Genomic DNA, 20,748 nt, shown 5'->3' on the forward strand with positions numbered 1-20,748 from the left:
CTGCCGTGTACCTCTGCGAAGGGGAGGGATGCGTGCCCATTGACCAATACATGTGATTGTGGAAGATGATAATTGGCCCTGACCATGATGATAAACTTGTCCCCAAAGCCAAATTTGCACATGGTAAGAAAAAGGAATGGCCAATCCACCCTGTTGAAGGCTTTTTCGGCGTCGAGTCCCACTAGAATTGCTGGGATGTGAAATTTAGAGACTTTCGATGAGGTGTATAGTGCGCCGAATGTTGTCATTCGTTTGCCGTCCCTCTATGAAGCCTGATTGATCAGGGTGTATTAATGTGGGCATCAAATCATTCAGCCTGGCGGCCAGAATTGCAAAGTATAGCTTCGTGTTGAGATTGAGGAGAGCTATGGGCCTATAAGAGGCACAGTTCTGGGGGTTTTACCCTGGTTTGGGAATAAAAGATATCACCGCCTCAGACATTGATACTGAGACCCTGCGGTCTGCCACTATCACACTAAACATCTCGGTGAGGTGTGGGATGAGATCAGATGCAAAGCATTTATAAAATTGCGCTGTTAGACCCTCTGGTCCCAGGGCTTTGTGGAGTTTAAGTTTAGAAATGGCTTGCCCAACTTCCACCGATGTAATGGGAGCGTCTAGAGGGTCTGCGGTCGTGGGGGGAAGGTGTGGGAGGTCCACAGAGTCAAGGTACCGCTGTTACAGGACCACATCTGGAGGCATGCCTGAGTAGAGTTCCCCATAAAATTTGCCAAGAATGTTGGCTTTGATGTCGTCCGAATTGGTGAGGCGGGCGCCCCATCCAGGATGCCCCCAATGAATTTACGTTCCTTCTTTTCTCTGAGATGTCTTGCTAAGTGTGTCCCCACCTTGTCCCCCTGAGCATATGATAACTGTCGCAATTTCAACAATGTAAACTCAGCTCTGTTGTTGTAAATGGATCGCAATTTGCTCCTTAATGCGGTGAGCTCTTGCTGAAACGCTCGAGTGGGAGTGTTCCTATGTGCTTTCTCCACTACTTTTAAATTCTCCTTCAAAAGCTAGCCACTCTTTTGCTCTCTGTTTATTCAGGACCACGTTAAGTTGGATGCATTTGCCCCTAAGCACCGCTTTAAAAGCGTCCCAGTTATTCTGTGGTGTAGTTGCCTGCGGGCTATTGAGCGCAAAGTACTCAGTAATAGAGGTTCTCAGAAGATATTATAAAATGACTGGTCAATTCTTCGGAGTATTCTGAAGGTGGGGCGTAACACAGGCCTCCGCAGCCCCCGTGGTGCGGGGGGGGTACCCGCGCTCCAGGGGCCCCCTCCCTGGCCGCGCAGCTTGCAACCACTTAGAGCCATCTCGACCCGGCGCTGGTTCAGCCCTCAGCAGTCTTTGCGTTACTGGCTGTGTTTTCATGGCCCGTGAGGGGATAATGGATTAACTACTTCACTTCATCAGGTTTCTCGCTGCAGCGCCGCTGTTGATAGCCTGACCTCATGACACCATGATCCAAAGTAGTTAATGACAGTCAGGTGTCGACACTTGAGGGGGACGTTACTCACATCCTGCTGCAGAAAAGCCGGAATCTTTGAGGAAGGACCGGCGCGGCTCCGCACTAGCTGGTTTGCGAGCTGCGTCATATAACAGAAAGAAACCTGTTTGAAAATTGAAAGAGTTTTCTCACGTGAAGGGAAACCTCGTAACTCTGACAGATGTACTCTGCAGTAGGCGGAAGAGAGGCTCCGCTGAATGGTGAAATGGCAAAGCTGCATATATAAAGTAAGATTGTGTTTTTAAAATTACATAAATGGTTTCTGTTTGCTACGGAGTACTCGCTGTTCTTTAGTTTATTAACTATTGCAAGTGTTAACTATCTCAACTCGCAGCAGTAGCAGGCGGCACACCGGACACCGGGGCTGCTCACTTAATTATACTGGTGTCATATTTTTGAAATAATAGTCAGCCCAGGGGGATAACACAGGCCCCCGCACGGCCTGACTGTGACCGCTATGTGTGCCTCACAGGCTCTCCTATGGCTTCACCAGCAATCACGGTATTACACACATGCAGACTGCGGCGGCCGGAGTCAGCTGAATAATTAATTTATGACTTAGGCCTGAGGCAGCTTTATAGTATGGTCCCAGGTCCCACATGAAACCGAGAGAGCGGCATGGAGTTAGGTGATGCCTCTCGCCTGGTTTAATATTTGAGCTCCCTCTAAACAGCCGCAATGCCAACAGTTCACAGACTATGTATTCTCAGCAGAATCCGTCCTAACCGTCACTGGAGTCAGATCTTTTGCACTTGCCTGCAGGTGTCTGCACCTGAAGGTGGGGTGTTGGATTCAGCGGTCTTTCAACACTTGCTGTTCTGCAGGCTTTAAACAGCAATACAAGGCTGACAGACTACCCGACTTCCGATCATGCTGCTTCTGTGCTGTTTACGTTTTCACTTCTTGCCCATGGACAGAAAACGCATTTAAATCTTTGCCAGAAGTGTCATCTGGTGTATTTACATTTGGTGTGTAACTTATCACTCGCTGGATCACGCAGACACACTGTGTGACACTAGAGATATTTATGCCTCATGTGCACCCATCAATACCCCTTCTACATTGGTGGGACATGATGCAGTAAAAGATCTGCGTTTTCTACTAAACTGTTGCCCTATTGTCAGTGGCACTTAATGCACAGCTTCACTCCAGTGGTCCTACAGTCTAAACGCAGGTCATTGCTCTTATTGGTGTTAATTCTTAGTGCAGCCATGTGACCTGCTTTCTAGATGTCCATAGCTGGCAAGGTTTTAGATTGCTATGTGTAACATTTTCATAATTTCATTTTAATTATGACTCAGCCTCTGCAGGCGTTTGCAGTAGTTTTAAGATCTTCTTAGAGTTTCTCATTCCACAAATGGGTCTCATTTCTGATATTTATATGTTTCCCTTGTCTTCATTGCTTGACTTTGGCTCTTGAGAAAGTGTCACTCATAGTCATTGAAATGTCACTCATAATTACACTGAAATTATAAAAATGTCACACATAGCATCGTGGAACCTTGGCAGCTATGCATTTGTGCGCACCCTGGCAGGACAGCAAGATTTATTATCCCATTTTTTTCCCCTTCTAGATGATGCTTTTTAGTCCCACTACTCTTAACAGACTCGTGCATCGGTCTCCCCTTTTTGTCTGTTTCTGCTGAGCTCACAGTCTTCACTTTGTCATTAGCAAGTGAAACTCATTTAAATACACCCAGCTGCATTGCAACATATGAGGAGTTACAAGCGCCACCTGTTTAATCCAGAATCATGGTTTGGCCCAAGTACGCACAGCCACCATATGCGTGTATGTGTTCAGTTAGCCTCCGCATATGCAGCGATGACTGTCAAGCGTTAGTGCTGCCCCTGTTTTACCGCGCCTCTGGGGACCCTCTTCACAATTTACATCAAGTAGTTTGCACACTAGACTAGAATAACTGCAAAGAAGGGGAACATGACAAACCTGTGACCACCAAGTCTGTGTATTTTTTGTGATATATAAAACAAGGCAGGTCACCAGTAGTATAGTGTTGGGTTATAGTTGTTACCACCTTCATTGTTTTGTACTGCCTTTGCTAAGCTCTATAACCCGCATAACGAGGAGGGCAAGGATGCTGATGAGGTATTCTGCTACCAAATAAAATTATTATTATTGCCACCTCTGCCCTCTCCACATCCATTTCCCCTCTAGGCCTCTCTTTGGAAGGTTTTGGGTTGCTTGGGGTCCTGAAAGGATTATATATCGGTTGGTATGGAGGTCTCTGACCTTAGCCCCCCAGTTGTGCACTGCCAATATTTTGATGCCTGCTGAAAGCAGATCAGGGTGCTGTATGGCACCCATGAATTTGACATTATCCATTTTCTTTTTGATGATTAAGCAGCAAGCAGACCTGGAGGCCAAACAGATGTTGCTCACCAAAAGACATTCAACAGTTGCTGTTGCACTCTGAGCCTAAACTCTGACACCTTAAGACAAGCATGTCTGTGGTTCATTCTGGACTCCACTTTCTCTATGAACTGGCAAGTTAATGCTGTTTCCTCCTCCTGCTTCAACACCCTCTGCATTCTCCGAAAGATCTACAGATGGATCCCCACCGAAACGAGGACGGTCACCCAAGCATTCGTCAGCAGCAAACTGGACTACGGCAACGCCCTCTACGCAGGAACCACGGCCACACTCCAGAAGAGACTCCAACGCATACAAAAGGCCTCCACACGCCTCATCCTTGGACTCCCTCACCACAGCCACATCACCACCCACCTGAGAGACCTGCACTGGCTCCCGGTCAGCAAGAGGATCACCTTCAAGCTCCTCACCCACGCTCACAAAGTATTCCACAACGCTGGACCAGCATACTTTAATGAACGACTGTCCTTCTACACCCCGAACGGCCAGCTTTGCTCCGCCGACCTCACCCTCGCCACCGTCCCACGTATCCGCCGAATGACCACCGGCGGCAGATCATTCTCCCACCTCTCCGCCAGGATGTTGAACACCCTCCCCGCCCACCTGCAGCAGACCCAGGACCTGCTGACCTTCAGGAGACTTTTCAAGACCTGGCTGTTCCACCAGTAGCTGCTTCCCCCACCCCTTAGCGCCTTGGGACCCTCACGGGTGAGTAGCGCGCTCTACAAATGTCTTGATTGATTGATTGATTGATTGATTGATTGAAGGAGAATGCTGATATTAATATTCCATGTGGCTGCATCCACTGCATTGTGCTTGCATCTTATATTGACATTGCTGACGGTTCTCCCCTTAGCGGCCAACTGCTGTCATTATTTACAATGGATCTCTGGGAAATGTTTCATCAACTTCTCCATCTTTTTCCAGTAGTACCAGTCACACCTAAAGATGAGACCCAAGAGATTGCAATGCACTGATGAGTGGCTGCTCCAAGCGCTACATTCTTTCCAATGGTATCAGTAAACCTTGACTCTTAATAAGGTGGAGGGGCATATCCTGTGGACTGTGCAGTAGCCCTTTAATGGGTGGTGTGAACTAGGGCGTCCACAGCAATCTGCCTATGAATATAAGCTGTATTGTCGGGGTAGGCTTGCAATTTTCCACTCAGAACCTTTACCTGCTCCTTAAAGTTGTTGGCTACTGACCGTTGACTTCCCTTCAGCATTGGGAAGTACTGCACTGCATGCTACGTCTTGGAAAGAATCTAGGAAGGTGCCCCTATCCTGTACAATATATAATTTAACTTGAGATGCTGTGCAGCCCTCTGCATCGATGCATGGTATGCTGTGGTATTATCAGGAGGGGGATGGTTTGGCACAATAGGGCTCAAGGTCGGGATAGTCTTTGGGTCTACTCCTTAGTCCGCCCAGGTATCCTCAAAATTCCTAGGGGTCTTGAGGCTAGTAAGGACTGCTAGACTCCAAGTCACGGTCCTTTAGGTAATGTTGAGGAGAGTATTGGGGTAGTAGAGGTGGTCTTGTGGGAAAAGAGTATGGATAGTTGGCAAGGCTGATCCTTTTGGAGGCCTAGATGAGTTAAATCCAGGTTTTTTCCTCAAAGGCCAGCTGGCATCAATTTGGAATGTGGAGAAGTCCAGGGGTCAGAGGTATGGCTAGAAATTTGCTTGCTTCCAGATGGAAGAAAAGATTCTTTTGCTTTCCACTGAGGTCCTCTTATAACTTTTAGAATATTGACCCCTATGTGGTGCCAAATTCTGAATTCTAGAGGTGCTTTCACACAGTTTGCAGGAGCTCTCAGCTTCAATTACGGCTCCTAGTGAGGCTTTCTGAGTCTCTAGTTGGAGGTGGCATCAAGTATGTCTCAGAGTGTGACTTTTCGGAGTATCAGGTCGAGGTGGTGTTGAAAAGAGGCACACAGTTTGTTATCTATGGGTGGGATGTTCCCAGGAGCTGACCAAGCTTCTCTTGTCCTGGATATGAGAAGAGACTTGCATGGGGCCCAGACTGATCTGTTCCCGGTTCATGTGCTGGGCTCAGCCATACAAATGGGTCATCATTTTTATCAGGAGATGTGTGGAAAGACATGGTGGTATGAATTGTGTGGATCCATACAGATTGCATAAGTTTGCCTCACAGAAATCTAAGAAGAATGTGTGATTTCAAAGAAAGTTTGAGGCTGCAGGCCACTTTGGGTAAGAAACTCTAGTGGGATCCACACACATCACAGTGGTGACGGCTGAACCTGAATAGTTCAGCCAATAAGAAAGGTAAATAGGAAAAATGTGGTTTTATCTCCTACTCTGCCGCTCAATATGTAAATAGAATCCAAATCTCATCACGCATGCCAAATCCACAGCAAAAATAATCAAGCTTGAAACTTTGATTTTACAGAAGAAATTGTTTTGGGTATTTTCACCCGAAACATTTTCATTTAGAGTACAGAGAACAAACTGAAGTTTTCCACACTACAAAAGTAACTTCTTCTGATTTATACATCTAATTGAATATTTCTCAATTTTACAATAGATGCCAAAGCAATACCTTCCAAAGGTGGAGGTCTGAGGAGTGGGATCAAATCAAAAATCCTGCAGAACCAAATGGGTGACGTGTTCTACCTGCCGGACCTGGCTGTCAAGGTAGTAGGGCTTCATGAACAAATGCTGATGCCCACACTGCAGTCTGGCAGATGTTAACTGACACCCTCCACACCAACACCGGTGTAGTGGCCTGGGCCCTGGTGGAATGAGATGTCAGATCTTCAGTAGGTTGTTTTTAGGCTAGGCGATAGATTTTGATTGAGAGGACTGTACGACTGACAGGGTCCTCTTCTGCACAGCCTCCTCTTTCATTGCTTCGGAAAACTCTAGAAGGAGCAGCTCATCCACTCAACAGGCCTTGTTATGAACAACATACAAATTCAGCCTTTTTTGAGTCCCAAAGATCGAGTCTCTCCTCCTTAGCCAAAAGGTGAGCAGGAGCAAACACCGGCAGAGTTATCAACTGGCCAACGCCGAAGGGAGTCACAACCTTTGGTCAGAAGGCCATCCAGGTCCTCAGCACCAATTTATCAGAAAGGTGGTGGTGGTGGTGGCGGCGGTGGGGGCAGCGGTGGGGGTGGGGATGTAGGGCGATGGCACTGAAAAAGTCTTTAGTTCATTCGCGCAAAATGCTGACAAAATTCAAACACTTTTTCACAATAATAGTCAATAATTATGCAGAAAACAGTGTGAAAGTCGGCGTTTCGGTCTTTAGATTTCCATTCATAAGACCATCTTCAGGACAAGTAGATTTAAAGGTTGACCCCTGGATGTATATTCCTTTTATACTCCAATACGGATATTTCAAACAACTGCTTTAAATGTTCAGTAGTTAATTTACGAAGGAGAAAGGAAAAAGACAAACAAACAGTGACAAAAAAGAAAGCAGATACGAAAAAGAACCTGAAAGAGTGAGATACGTGGGCAGGGAGTTTCTGGGGGTGAATGAAAGAGGCATGGGGTTGGAATAAAGATTTTAAAGCACTGGAATTCACGCACCCAACAAGGGAATTCATGCAGGCCCCTGCCGCACAGGGGGGCCCCAAACCCTTGAAGGGCCCGTCCAGTGGCAGAACATAGGACCCCACAGCAGCCCTCGCTGTGAGGGGGCCTCCCTCAGCACAGTACCCTGGCCGGAGAGCTCCTGATTGACTTTGGAGGGGGCCCTCCATGTACCTTGCAGGGGGGGGGGCCTCAAGTTTCGTTACGCCACTGTCTGAAGGAACAAGCAGTGCCTAATAACCTACTGAGATTCCTAATCAATTTACATACTGGCAAAACAGCAGTGAAATATGAAAGCAATAGCAAGTGTATGACCACCTTTGACATATGCACGGGCATCTCTCAGGACAGTGTTTTAGCTCCAGCCTAATTTAATATCAGTATCAATTGTATAGGAAAGTTCCTCATCAATCTTGGCCTTGATGTACCTAAGCTGGTGAATTAGTATATTCCAGTCTTGATTGTCGCAGATGATGCGGTTATCCTGACCAGAATTGTCAATGCAATAGCTGCTAGAAGGCTTTGAATTATTTTCTAAAAGAAGGAAATTAATTATCAATACAGACAAAAAAAATGTATGCCAATAAAATCCAAAGCTGACCTAAAAATCGACCTTTAGGTTCTATGGAAAACCAATGAGCAGGTCAAAACCTATGAGTACTGTAGTAGCCAAGCAGCCATGTCATAGGCAATACTGTCTCAACAGGATGAAGCAATATAGAGACTTGCAAATATTTGCAAGAATTACTTAATAAAGCCCTCACTTACCTCATACAAAACAAAAGCTATGGTGGCGGGTTCTTATGGTGGCCAAATTTGGGGTCATATAAATGTGCAGGCTTTATAAAAATGAGACAATTCTTTATTGAGGCAATTATTACATCAACTCCAATGATAATACTTAGAGCTGAGTTGGGAATGGCATCTGTGGGGAACTTTATTGCCTTTCACACTGTAGGTTACCGGATTCGAATATGGTCCACTCAAGCCCTTGTAGAGTTCTGGAAGACCTTGAAGGATCTCCTGAAAAGCCATTACTGCAGCAGTCTACATTAGTTTAGACATGTCGAGCACATTTTTACATCAATAGATAGACTGCTCGGATTTATGGCTCAATACAGAAATGATGATTAAAGCCGCACTACAAATGGTGAGAAATATTGGGCTTTTACGTGGAGTAAGCATGACACTAAAAAAAGTGCTCTATTGACAAAACATCTGGCTTTGAAGTGCGAACCTCGGTGGGAGTCATGCCTCGATTCAAAATGGCCACTTGAAAAAAGGGCTTTATACTTTGGGTTTAGATTGAGAATGTCATAGATTCAGGGTCCAATTGAGATCTCGGTTGAGGGAAATACTCCATCACAAACATAACTGATATCATGTCTGCCATAATATGGTCCAATTATATCCTATGTAGATTGTAATATGGCTGATGGGATATCAGTCACATTTGTGATGGAGTATTCCATCCACCAAGACCTAAATAAGGCCCTCAGTCTTTTGTTAAATTCTAGCCCAAGGCTTTTTGGCTGAGAGATGACACATGCTCGTGCCCTTTGGGCGGTCAAATAACACATATTCACTTTATGCTCCTCTGTGTTATGTCATTGACCCCCGAAGGTTTTATCTCCATCCTCTATTTTAAAATATAATTTAATGAACTGTAAGGATACATAAACACTTTGCTACAGAACACATTACTTGTCATGTGTCAGGCTATCTTGCCTGACTGCCCAAAAACAGCTCATGCATATCACTGGTATGGCCATGCTTCTCATGAAAATATTAGCTATTCGCTTAGATAAGTGTTGTAAAGTGCCCTTTTTGGATGGTCATCCCCCACCTTTTGCTAGTAGATGCTGTGGTAATTGATCAGATAGTGTGCTGGGCCCTGCTCACCAGGCCCCAGCTCCAGTGCTCTTTCCCTCTAACAGTAAATGTGAATTGGTGCACCCATTTGGCACATACTTTTACATCCCTGTAAGGTTTGTAGATGATACCAGGGATGTAAAAGCGGCAACAGGGCTGCAGTACTTATTGTGCCACCATGAATGACATGGGTGGAACCAAAGCCTGGAGGCCTGCCAATTCAGCCCTGCACAAGCAGCCTGCTTGCTTGGGTTTGACTCTGCACACACTATCTGTGACAGGGTCACCTCAGTGCTTTTAATACATGACAGTCACCCCTAAGGTAGGACTCCTATAGCCCAGCAGGCAGGGTGCATTATGCAGCTCTGGGCGTAGTGGGTGTAGTGAGGCTACGTGAAGCATTACGGAGTGGGGGGCAAATCTACGCCCACCCGCACACTTCGTGTAGCCCCACTGCGTGCCGCCCGCCTCCCTCCTGCCCTCTTTTTACAATTACTCAGAAACATTAGATAAAGAAAATTACTTACCTGAGCTGCCGCGTCCCGTGGCTCCATCTTGCTGCTTCCTGGATAGCTTCTTCCTCACGAATGACCATGTGCAGACGCCAGCGCATGCGCATTTCTCAGGAGAAATGCGCATGCGTGAGGAAGAAGTTATCCAGGAAGCAGCAAGATGGAGCCCCGGGACGCGGCAGCTCAGGTAAGTAATTTTCTTTATCTAATGTTTCTGAGTAGTTGTAAAATGAGGGCGGGAGGGAGGCGGGTGGCGGGCAACTCTCCTCCGCCGCAGGGTGTGCGTAGTCTGCCCCTGCTACGCCTACTTTGTGCAGCGCAAAGTGGGCAGTACTACGCACACTCCGTGGGCGGAGCGGAGCACTCCGCCCACCCTTAGCATTATGTTATATGTGTGGAAATATATGTTCAAGCATATATTGCCTCGTGGTAGCATTATAAATGTCATTCTACCACAAGTGACCGACCCTCCATAGGATCACATGGTTTGGACACTGGACATCTACAGATGTCCAGCTCTATTATGGAATGATCAATTTCCTTCGTGTTTAGTGTCAAACACAGTGCTTTTTATTCCTGGTCATGGTGGTGGTGTCCAGGTTTAACCAGCATGTACCTAGTTGGCACTTTAGACAGTGCCCACCAAGGTAAACCAGTGCTCTCATACCTTGGATGTTTTTTTTTTAGTGTATGCCACTCCACAAAAAGAAAAAACAACAGTTGATGGACAGAATGCAGAATAATGTCATACATTCACCCCAGTAGAGAGATCTGGGCCTAAATCCATCGTTTTTTTGCTCACCATGACATTCCAGTTTGAACCCAGCCATATGCAAATCAGTCTTGACCCTGTGCCTCATGGGAACAGTCTAGCCCGAACTGCCAAGCCAGTTCCTCCCTGGACTGGAACCAAGCATCCTAGGATGGGTTTCAGGGTTTCACCCCTCTTAAGCCAGGATAGCTTGATTCCAGTGGCATGGAGAGCACGGGACTCACGTCTGAGCATACCCGTCCCACTCGTGGTGACAAATGCAAAAACAACAGTTGAAACTGGGGTGGCATAGTGAGCAAAAGAATGATGGATTTAACCCAGATCACTTGACTGGGTGTGAATGTTTTGATTTGTTCTGCATTCCGTCCATCAATTGTGTGTCTTTTGCTTTCTCGCCCTAAGTGCGCCAGGTATGCCCAGATGTGGGTCCTGGGCTCACTGTGCCACTGGAATCAAACTATCCTGGCTGAAGAGGGGTGAAACCCCGAAACCGGTCCTAGGATGCTTGTTTCCGGTCCAGGGAGGACCTGGCTTGGCAGTTCTGGCTGGACTGTTCCCATGAGGCACAGGGTCAAGACTGATTTGCATATGGCCAGGTCTAAACTAGGGTGGCATAGTGAGCAAAATAATAATGGATTTAACCCAGATCTCTTGACTGGGGGTGAATGTTTTGATTTGTTCTGCCTTCCGTCCATCAATTGTGTGTCTTTTGCTTTCTCACTCCACAAAGAGAGGCACTGAGCTCTGCACCTGGCAGCCACCCTGCACCCACAGGAGTTTGAATCGACCAAGGCAAAAGATCAGTTCTGGAAGGAAGGTGAACCCTATGCAAACTCTAGACTAAACACAAACTTCCTTAGGTCAGAGGAACTACTCGTCTGCAGGTGGCAGAAACAAACCACTAAATCCACAACCTTGAAGTACTGTCCACCGAGCTGTCTGGCATGGCTGCTCAAAAGTCCATGGGCAGGTGGCTTTTGGGAACAGTAGTCCCGACCCTCAGTGAGACTCAGCTTTCTACAATCTTCCCCATGTCCTCTGGAAGAAGATTTCCTCAACCACAGTGCTTGCAGTTACCAAAGCTTGTCGGTGGTCAGTCTGACTGCTACCTGCTTTAGTCGACGCTTCAAGGGAAGATATCCACCGCCACAAACAACCAACCATGCCTGTGGCTCCATCGTAGAGATCCTGCATTTGTTTTCACCCTCTCTTGGCATGCCTGCCAGCACCAGTTGCTGAGAATCCTGTTCAGAACCAAGGGTAGCCAATCACCTCTGCACCCGAGTCTTCCGAGCCAGACAGATCCAATCTGCCTGAAGATTCCTGGTACAAAGCAGCACCTTGCTAAAGTTCCAAAGGGTTTTATTCAACTTTCCCCCAATTACCTTTTTGCAAAGTTAGCCATTTAAAGACTGCAAGCATAATTGACAGCTCTGTTTGACAGTTAAAGTGCACATCTGCATCCCGCTCCCAGGAGCCACATAAAATTATGCTAGATGTTGTGAACTGGTCTAGGGACTCATCATGTACTGATTTATTAAAATTCTTCAAAGTTGATAACTCCAGTTATTGTTTATTTATCAACTTTGTTTTGGTGTCTAAAAATATATAAAAATCATCACAATTTTTATAAATTGGTTTGGATTCCTCTTGAGTCGTGTCAATTACTTAACGTCCACGTTGGTGATGTGAAATGCTTAACACATGTTACTCTAATTAGTTTGCCTGCTCTTTGCCACTCTACCCAGACTGAGAGAAGGTTTACACGAGGGTACCCGAGGGTCCATCTTTGTGTATTGTGCTACTATTACACGGTAAGGGACCCCTGCCATACTTCATAATACTTTCATCTTCTAACAATTGGGCAGCTTAGAAGGATTGACATTTTCCAGTCATCAAGATCAGAGTGGACTTATACGATCATTAGACATAGCACTTAATAAGCTTTTTGTACGGTCAAGGATACTAACTACTGTTCTGTTCTTACTGCTATAATCGTGAATATTAGCCAAGTTGCCTCTCCCCCTCTAGTAGACAGATGATATCTATCTGCCCAAAACCTGCTCAGGTTCATCATAGGTACGGACGTATTACATTTTAGGCTATGCTTTTTGATTAATGTATTTAATAGCTATTTGTACAGATAAGGTTGTTTAGATGTATTGACAATTAAAGGTCATCAAGAGTTGACTTACATGATTAGCAAATGCAGCACTTTATTAGCTTTTTGTACAGTCAACGATACCCATGATTGTTTTATTTATATTTTAATAATCCTGTACATTAGCCAAAGTTGCTTCTTTCATTTTTTAGTAAATAGGTTATACCTCTGAGGCTTCTTTGAGGTGCAGGAGATACATCACTGATCCAAATATAACTCAGCTGCTAGTTGCCATTGAGTGTTTTGTGCCTAAAATTGTTGCACTTTACTTGCCATTGATGGAGGATGAGAGCCACACCAACTTATTGATTCCTCTTTTATTCTATATAGTTGGGAAAGTTTTTTAGATTAACAATTGCCCATTGAGGCACACTATTCACTTATTTGGCTTTAATTTATAATTCAGGATGTGTAGGAGGGAGGTATTTTTCTACTAAGGGATATGTATAATAAAGGAAACATTTTAAATGTTGTAACATAGATAGTTTCTGTATGTGTTTATGCAGTATACATACAGAGGAAACATGTATCTCTTCATTTTTATGATTAATCATTTTAATGCTTTATTGCAAGCTGAAACAATAAATACATGAATGAATGAAAAATATTTTAAATCAATTTTAATATCTCATTGTTCTTTTTGAATATTTATCATTTACTAAGTTTTATGTGAACAAAGAACCCCTGAATTAAGATATTATGCTTGATGTCGTCGTAGTGCACAAATACACTTAAACTATATGCTTAAAAAACAGCTATCACCTAATATGTAAGGCATTGGGCAGAGGACAACAGGGTACATATCACAATAGCGATATATGCTACTTCAAAGTACTTAAGCTAAACTTACTTTTATTTTAAAAATGCAGCTCCATGTTCACATACTTCAACCTTCTAAAACCGCGGAGTACCTTCATTGCATCACTGAACCTTTGCACTATTACGAATAAAAATATCCACGTTTTACAAATGTGTGCAATTGCTATGTTGTATTTATTTTTATTTTTACTTATACTTTTACTTATAAATTGACAACTGTGTCACTACAAAATGGCCGACCTGTAAACTATAGGGTATTTGTTCTCTGTTAGTCCGTTTTTTGTTGTCATTGTGAGCTCATTTTCGCTCTGCACATAATTTGTATTGAAATGGTGCTGAAAAACGTTGTTTTTCTACCCGTGATCAAGGCGCACAAATGCCGAAACACGTTGGGTTTTCAGCTTGGCACCTGCAATAAACCACCCCATGCACTGTATGGATTGTGCTTCGTATTTTGCTGAAGGAGTGTACGCATTGAAACGTTGCTGCTTTGTGGGTCGTATGGTTTACAAATTCTCTATGTTCTCAAATTTCAATACTTAAGCAAAAAATAAATATTGTACTGACAAATTGGGGACTATTAGTAATAAACATTTTACAAAATAATTATAATTTACCAACAAGTCAAGTGGGATGTGGGACACCCTGGTACAGCAAATCACAAACGGGCTTCTGGGCCAAATCAATTACTTTTATTCAGACAGGTAAAGTCTCTCCATTTTTGAAAAATAACACTTACCCAGTCTCAAGTCTCTCATAAATGTCTCACTTCTTTTGTAGGCATTGGACTTTTTCCTAGCTCTCAGGTTTGGTCCTCCTGCTTACTCTTTGTTCCTCGTTCTCCCAGCCACTCCAGCATGTGCAATTCTTGGAGTAGAGAAAAGGGTAAGTAAATATGAAAGGAAAATGAGATAAAGAATAAAATTAAATAACTCAACCTGTTTCCTTAATTGAGCCCTTTGTATGCTTCTGGCCATTTTTCGACCAGACGTAAAGTCCCAAGGGTCTAACTCTATCTTATGTAGGCCCAACTCCATGTTAGCCAATGGAAGCCACCATCTTCCTCAACTTAGACAATGAACACCGCCATTTTCCCTGATTAATTCAGAATCATTGTGGTGTCTGCCTATTAATGCAGATATCATAAAGTTCTTCACTTAATGACAGAGATACAACATCTAAGGTGAAATTCGTCTGGGTAAAATGTCTCTTCATCATCATGTCAAGGTTTACAAAGAACACGTACAGACATATAAAGAAAATAACGCACTCTGCCTTATATGTCCATGTCCATTAGGAGACTTCTGAAATGCATCCCATGATGCACATAATCTATGTAAGATATCCCTAAACTTATGTTAGGATTTCCAATCCCTGATAAGATTTAGGGCATAAGGACTGCCACTTGACTGCTTGTGAGGAGAGATCCTTCTCCCAAATTATTGCCTGAGATTCTACCCAAGACATTCTCACCTACTGCTAGTGAACATCAAAATTTGTTGATGATACATCTCGCCTGAAGCTAATCAAGTCATGTCCCAGGGGAAGATTGACTGACTGCTACCTCAGTGAGTGTTTACCCTTCCCAGGGAACACTGTCTTCACACCTCTGCTGATAAAGACAGCCTTTGCTGACAACAAGGTATGCAGTGTGCTTTTTTCCACTAAGAAACTCGAGTGCAAGTTGCTCTGCCTTTCATGCTCTCCTAGTATATTGCATAGAAATGGGCATTAGGGTGTTCTAGTTACTATTTTAAGTGACATTTTAACAATGCTTGAAATGTTCATATTGTTCTTGATATTTATAACATGTCTAGTTGCTGTTTTTATAATATTTTGTGTAGTTATTTTAGATGTACTAGGAAATAGATTGTTCCAGTGGCAATACATACTTTTAATGTCAAAGTGTTAATTTTTTTTAGTGCATTTTTGTGTGATACGGTGAAGAAAAAAATACGATTTTTGGCTGTTTTCATGGTGCCCCTGATCCCTTTATTGGATTGTTAGTAACCCAAAAGCAACACCTGGATATCAATTACAAATTGAGTAGTGTTTGCAGTTCTACAAAAACTTGTCTTACAAATTCATGGTGGTATGTTGAATCAATTTCTCCCTAGCTACCTGTGGTTAGGAAATCACCCCTTTAAGAGCTACGCCAAAGTTGGAACTTATGCAACAGTTGGTGCCCAACATGGGGCTTATATTTTACGGCTGTACCTTGAGTAGTTTACACCGATTTCACACATTTGAAACATTATTGCATCATTATGGAGACGTCCGAAGTAATCCTGGTTAACTCCTATTGGGAATAAGGGAGCACCTATTTCTGTAGGTTCCTCAAGCTTGACTCGTATATGGCATGATGAATATTATTGTAAAATGGTGGTTTATATGAGATGACATGTATACATTACAATTATGCATATTACACATGTTTTGTGCTAGGTAGTAGCCACATGTTGCCAAATCTCCAACAGCCATCCACCGGGCAAGAGGTGACCTAAGGAATACAAAGCTGTCATATGGGTCCTGCCTGGAAACACTGCTGGCACATTAATGAATCTACCACTGGCATCACAGATAACCAGCACATTGTTGGAATACCATTGGTGTCTGTTGCAGAAGATATGTGCAATGTGGTGGGGTGGCTGAAAAGCCACATGGGTACAATCAATTGTACCCAGCACATGTGAGAAGCGGGAAATGAGATAGAAATCCCTACCTACACTTTGTCTCCTGTCAAGTGTATGGGGCATTCAATGTGGAGGTAGGCTCTCATTTGATGCAGCCCAGTACCTGATGCTATCCAATTGGTTTCAATTGCCCCATGTGACTGGTCTGATCATCACTAAATCTCCTTCCACATCATCGAACTCTGGTCAAAGAAAAGATCACAAGAGAAGAATCCCAGGCTTTGGAAACGCTCTCTTTGAAACTCAAACATGGATGACCTGATCTCCATCAGCAAGAACACCTTGTTGCCTCCTCCTTACCTGTACGAGGTTCATGACCTCACGGATCACTACAATAGCTCAATACTGAGTATCCTAGACTCTGATGTTCCACTACAACTGAAAATACAGTGATCCTGGAGAGGATCGCTGTCCCCGGAACACCTTTTGCTCCTGAGATCTAGGAGAAGCTCTTACAACAAACATATCAAGATGGCCAAATTAAATTTTTTCAGAAGCCAACTAGATAATGCCAGAAACAGACCAAAAAAACTTTTTGAACTGATCAAACTCCAATCCAATTATCTTCCCACCCTTACGCCATTGCAGGCGCTTACGCTGCCAACCTGTGAAGTGTTTGCCTCTTTCTTCGTTGAAAAGACTACTAAGATCGAAAACGAGCTACAAGTTCTACAAAGCAAACAACCTACTTTCCCTTGCCAGACTATCCCTACTCCCCTCCCTCCACCCCTTCCTCTGCCCGCCATTGTTCCCTCTTCCACAAATATCTCCTGCTGGAACCAACCCACTCTACTCCAGCCTCTTCCTGACATAGGACTTTCACCCGAAAATAACGCTGCTGTAACCAATTCACTCCTATGATGATTGCTCTATTCTTAACTTGCTTAGTACTCTGAAACCCTCTAACCACTTCAGTGACCCTCTACCCTCCAGCTTCTTGAATGAAATAAAAGGGTCCTTAGTCCCCCTCTGGACCAAAATAGTAAATGCCTCCATACATCAAGGTATGATTCCTGAATGTCTGAAGGCAGGGCAGGTTTCGCCCATTCTCAAAAAACCCACGGCTGACCAAGAGGACCTCAGGACCTCAATAACTTTCACCTGATTACTTGCATCCCAACTCTATCGAAGCTCCTTGAGAAATGTGTTCTTGTTTAACTATGTAACCACATTGATCAATTCCAGCTCTTAGATCAATTCCAATCGGGTTTTCGCCAGGGTCATAGTACTGAAACAGCTATTACTCATATAGTAGATGACTCCCTAAAAATGCTTGATCGGAATGAAGCCTGCCTTCTAATCCTCCTGGACGTATCTTCAGCATTTGATATGGTCAAGCATGATAACCTCCTAGAATTGTTGGAACGAAGGATGGGTCTCTCCGGCCCTGTTTTAAATTGGTTTGCCTCCTTTCTGGACAAAAAAAGATCAGAGATCGTGGATCAGGGAACCTAGCTAGTAGGGAAAAGGAGGGGTCTACTATATGAGTAAGACGCACCTCAAATAAAGAAAAGAGAATTATTTTCTTGAGTCCCCTCACTCACCAAAGGTTTCCCCTAGGTGACATGCTTCATCATTGGGGCCATCCCAAGCATCTACTGCTTGGGGCGTGCTGCGACTTGCGACAATTACGTAGGAGCACTGAGTTATAAAGACAATGTCTAGTGGTGTGGGTAGTTGTTTAAAAATGACCAAGCTAGTGAGCAAAAATGAATTTATTCTTGCTCCTAGTTGGTAAAGGATAAAAAGGGGTTTAATAAAAGGGAAGAATTAGGTATTAATGTACTAATAGTCCCTAATATTGAAAGTCAACATGTTTAGAGGTTATCCCCTAAACCTCTTCTTCAGGCACCGCATGGGGACCAGCCCCATGTGTATCACTCCGTGCACAACCTGTAATAAAGTGATAAATAGGAAAAATAATAATAATAAATGCGCACCTCTGTGTCAGCTGACACAGAGGTGCGCGTTTATTATTATTATAATATTTAGGCCCTTCACTTCAACACCCCGATGTACCTAGCCCCAAAACTGGAGCTCTCTGGTGGGAGCTGATCTTCTAGGAGTTCCACCACTCTGTTGCTGAAACCTCAAAAATTCCAGAAAAAGAAAACTTATAACCGGGCATTTTCCGGTATTGCCCCGAGTATCTGGGACTCCCTGCCTTATCACATTAGACTGATTCCCTCTACGACGTCTTTCAAAAAAGAAGTGAAAGCCCTATGGATGAATGCCCTTGTTTGACGGCACCTACCTCCGTTGACTATGACCACTCAGTTTGCTTGTGCTCATCTGTTGTTGGTTTGGTGCTCGTATATGCTACATTATTTCCTGCTGCATATTTTATTGTTCCTCTATCGTTTACAGTACCCTGCTTATCATTGTTGTTGTTTTACTTGCAACTCTGTTTTCACCTCAGTACAACTGTAAAGCGCTCTGATACCTGCTTGGGTCACATTTGCGCTATATAAAACTTTATAAATAAAATAAATAAAGCACCAGGACTGGCTTACCTGAGAGATGCCCACCCTGTGGAACTACGCTGTAGCGAAGAAATGGAGAGCAGCAAGGAACTTGAGATAGGCTGGGATGACAAGGGAGCGAGAGGTCACAGAGTCAAGTTCCTGCTCCCACTCACAAACCATCTCCAAGATTACATCTGGGGAAAACAACATCAGGCCCTGACATCTTTTCTGGACATCCCAAGTAGGTTACTCCTTTATAGGAAAAGCCTCTCTACTCTCCTCCTTGTCATCCTCCTCCTCCTCAAATCTCCTTGACACATGGCAAGGGGCAGAGCAAAAAACACATTCAGGGACATGTTGGAAGGTTTGTCTGTGTTAGCTTTGCTTTTATGTTTACTGCAGGGTTGGAATTGGTTGTTGGGCTGCAGTGTTTCAGGTGGAGGGGGGGATGGTAAGCACCTACACAGGTGTTTCACATTGAAGACAATGGCCATCCGGCCCGAGCCATAGATTCTGCCTTGACTGCAGAGAATCCAACCCGGTTGCGGAGATTCTGGCCCAGGTGAGGAGATTCCACCCAGAGTGTGGACTTAAAGAAATGACTAGTAAATGACTTCTGTGAATACCAAAAGTCATAAATGACTTCTGTGAATGCAAAATGTCATAAAGTTAGACTTTTGGCTCCGATTAGTTTAGTGAATTGACCCCATTGTGTCCGACTCAACATTTTTTGTGGGCAAGGTTAGAATGTTGATTTGCAACATTGGCGTCTAAATAGATTCAAAGATTCAAAGGGAAAGCCTAGAAAAAATTGGGCAAGGTTGCTGTCTTACAAGACAACCATTCATTGGTTCAAGTGAGGCACACTTTGGGCCATCAATGTAGCTGTATTTATGCTAAAGGGAACTGTGCAGCTGGCCAAGTGGCAAGAGCTGCAATACAGACTGTCCGAGTTGCAGTCTTAACTAGGTCTCAAACTAAGATTGACACAGCCATAAATGCAACCAAGCAAGTTAGGAAACCTCCGGCAGGTTTTCCTCCCAAATACTCCTACACCCTTAACTCAGATAGCATTAGGGTAGTTTGGCCATGGATAAATGCAAAGGCTTCAGCAGTCGTAAAAGATTTGCATTGTCTAGTGTCAATAGGGGCAGTTCATTCATTTAATTCAGATAATGGTACTGCATTTGCCTCCAATACACACAATGATTCAATTTCTGCTCTAGAATTTTGTTTGCAATTAAGCAACCCGTTCAAGGCTGAATCAAATGGTGTTGTAGAGAGGGCCAAAGGTGTGATTAAACAAGCTTTGACTGCTAGGGGTTAAGTCCGGGTCTTCGGTGGTTTCATAATCTGTATAAAGATTACACTAAGTAACTTGCCTAGATGAGGTTTGGGAGGAGGCACTGCATGCAAGGATTCCTTTGATGTTCCTATTTATGTATCTGGCTTAGATACTCCAGGGAAGGTGGTGGATGAGGATACATTTGAATTATTGGAAAAACATTTGAATGTTTTACAGCGTTTCGAAGAAGTCAGAGACAAGCTGCTAAACAAACCACTCAGACACCAACACCTGTGAAGAGAAGCTCATTGCTGCTGCCGACGGGTGGGTTCCCAAAGGTGGGTACTTAGTGCTGTAGAAAATCCATGACAAACAAGCTTTTGTGCCATCTAACAGACCACCTGTCATTGTTCTTGGGGTAAAAGGCAACAAAACTGATTTCCTGCTTCCTCTTCCTGGATCAAGAAGAAACAGACAGGTGTTTATCGAAACACAATGTGGCCAGTCCTCTACAGTCAGCCAAGGCACACACCAAGAAGGATTCAGAGTGGTGCCTCCCAGCCTCTCCCTACTCTGAATACCATACCCCATGAACAAAGCAGTAACCTTTCTAGTTTCACTTCCCAACCGGAGATCTTTGAGCTTAACACTCTACGCAGAACACGTAGTGCAACAAACACAGTTGATGCTGACATCAGTGGCTACTGT

The 20,748-nt window shown here is 44.0% G+C and overlaps 1 long non-coding RNA gene across 2 annotated transcripts in view; it reads left to right on the forward strand.

The window, feature by feature from the left end:
• The first annotated feature begins 1,489 nt into the window (after positions 1 to 1,489).
• Positions 1,490 to 20,748, forward strand: part of LOC146805285 (uncharacterized) — a 108,769-nt gene continuing 89,510 nt past the window's right edge. Inside the window, exons 1-2 of one of the 2 annotated variants that reach the window (XR_014967444.1) lie at positions 1,490 to 1,740; positions 14,378 to 14,482. This is a non-coding gene — a long non-coding RNA (uncharacterized LOC146805285). The remainder of the gene's footprint in view (positions 1,741 to 14,377; positions 14,483 to 20,748) is intronic. The other variant, XR_014967443.1, reaches the window with a different exon arrangement.

The sequence above is a fragment of the Triturus cristatus genome, chromosome 8 (assembly GCF_964204655.1).
Source record: "Triturus cristatus chromosome 8, aTriCri1.1, whole genome shotgun sequence".
Lineage (NCBI taxonomy): Eukaryota > Metazoa > Chordata > Amphibia > Caudata > Salamandridae > Triturus > Triturus cristatus.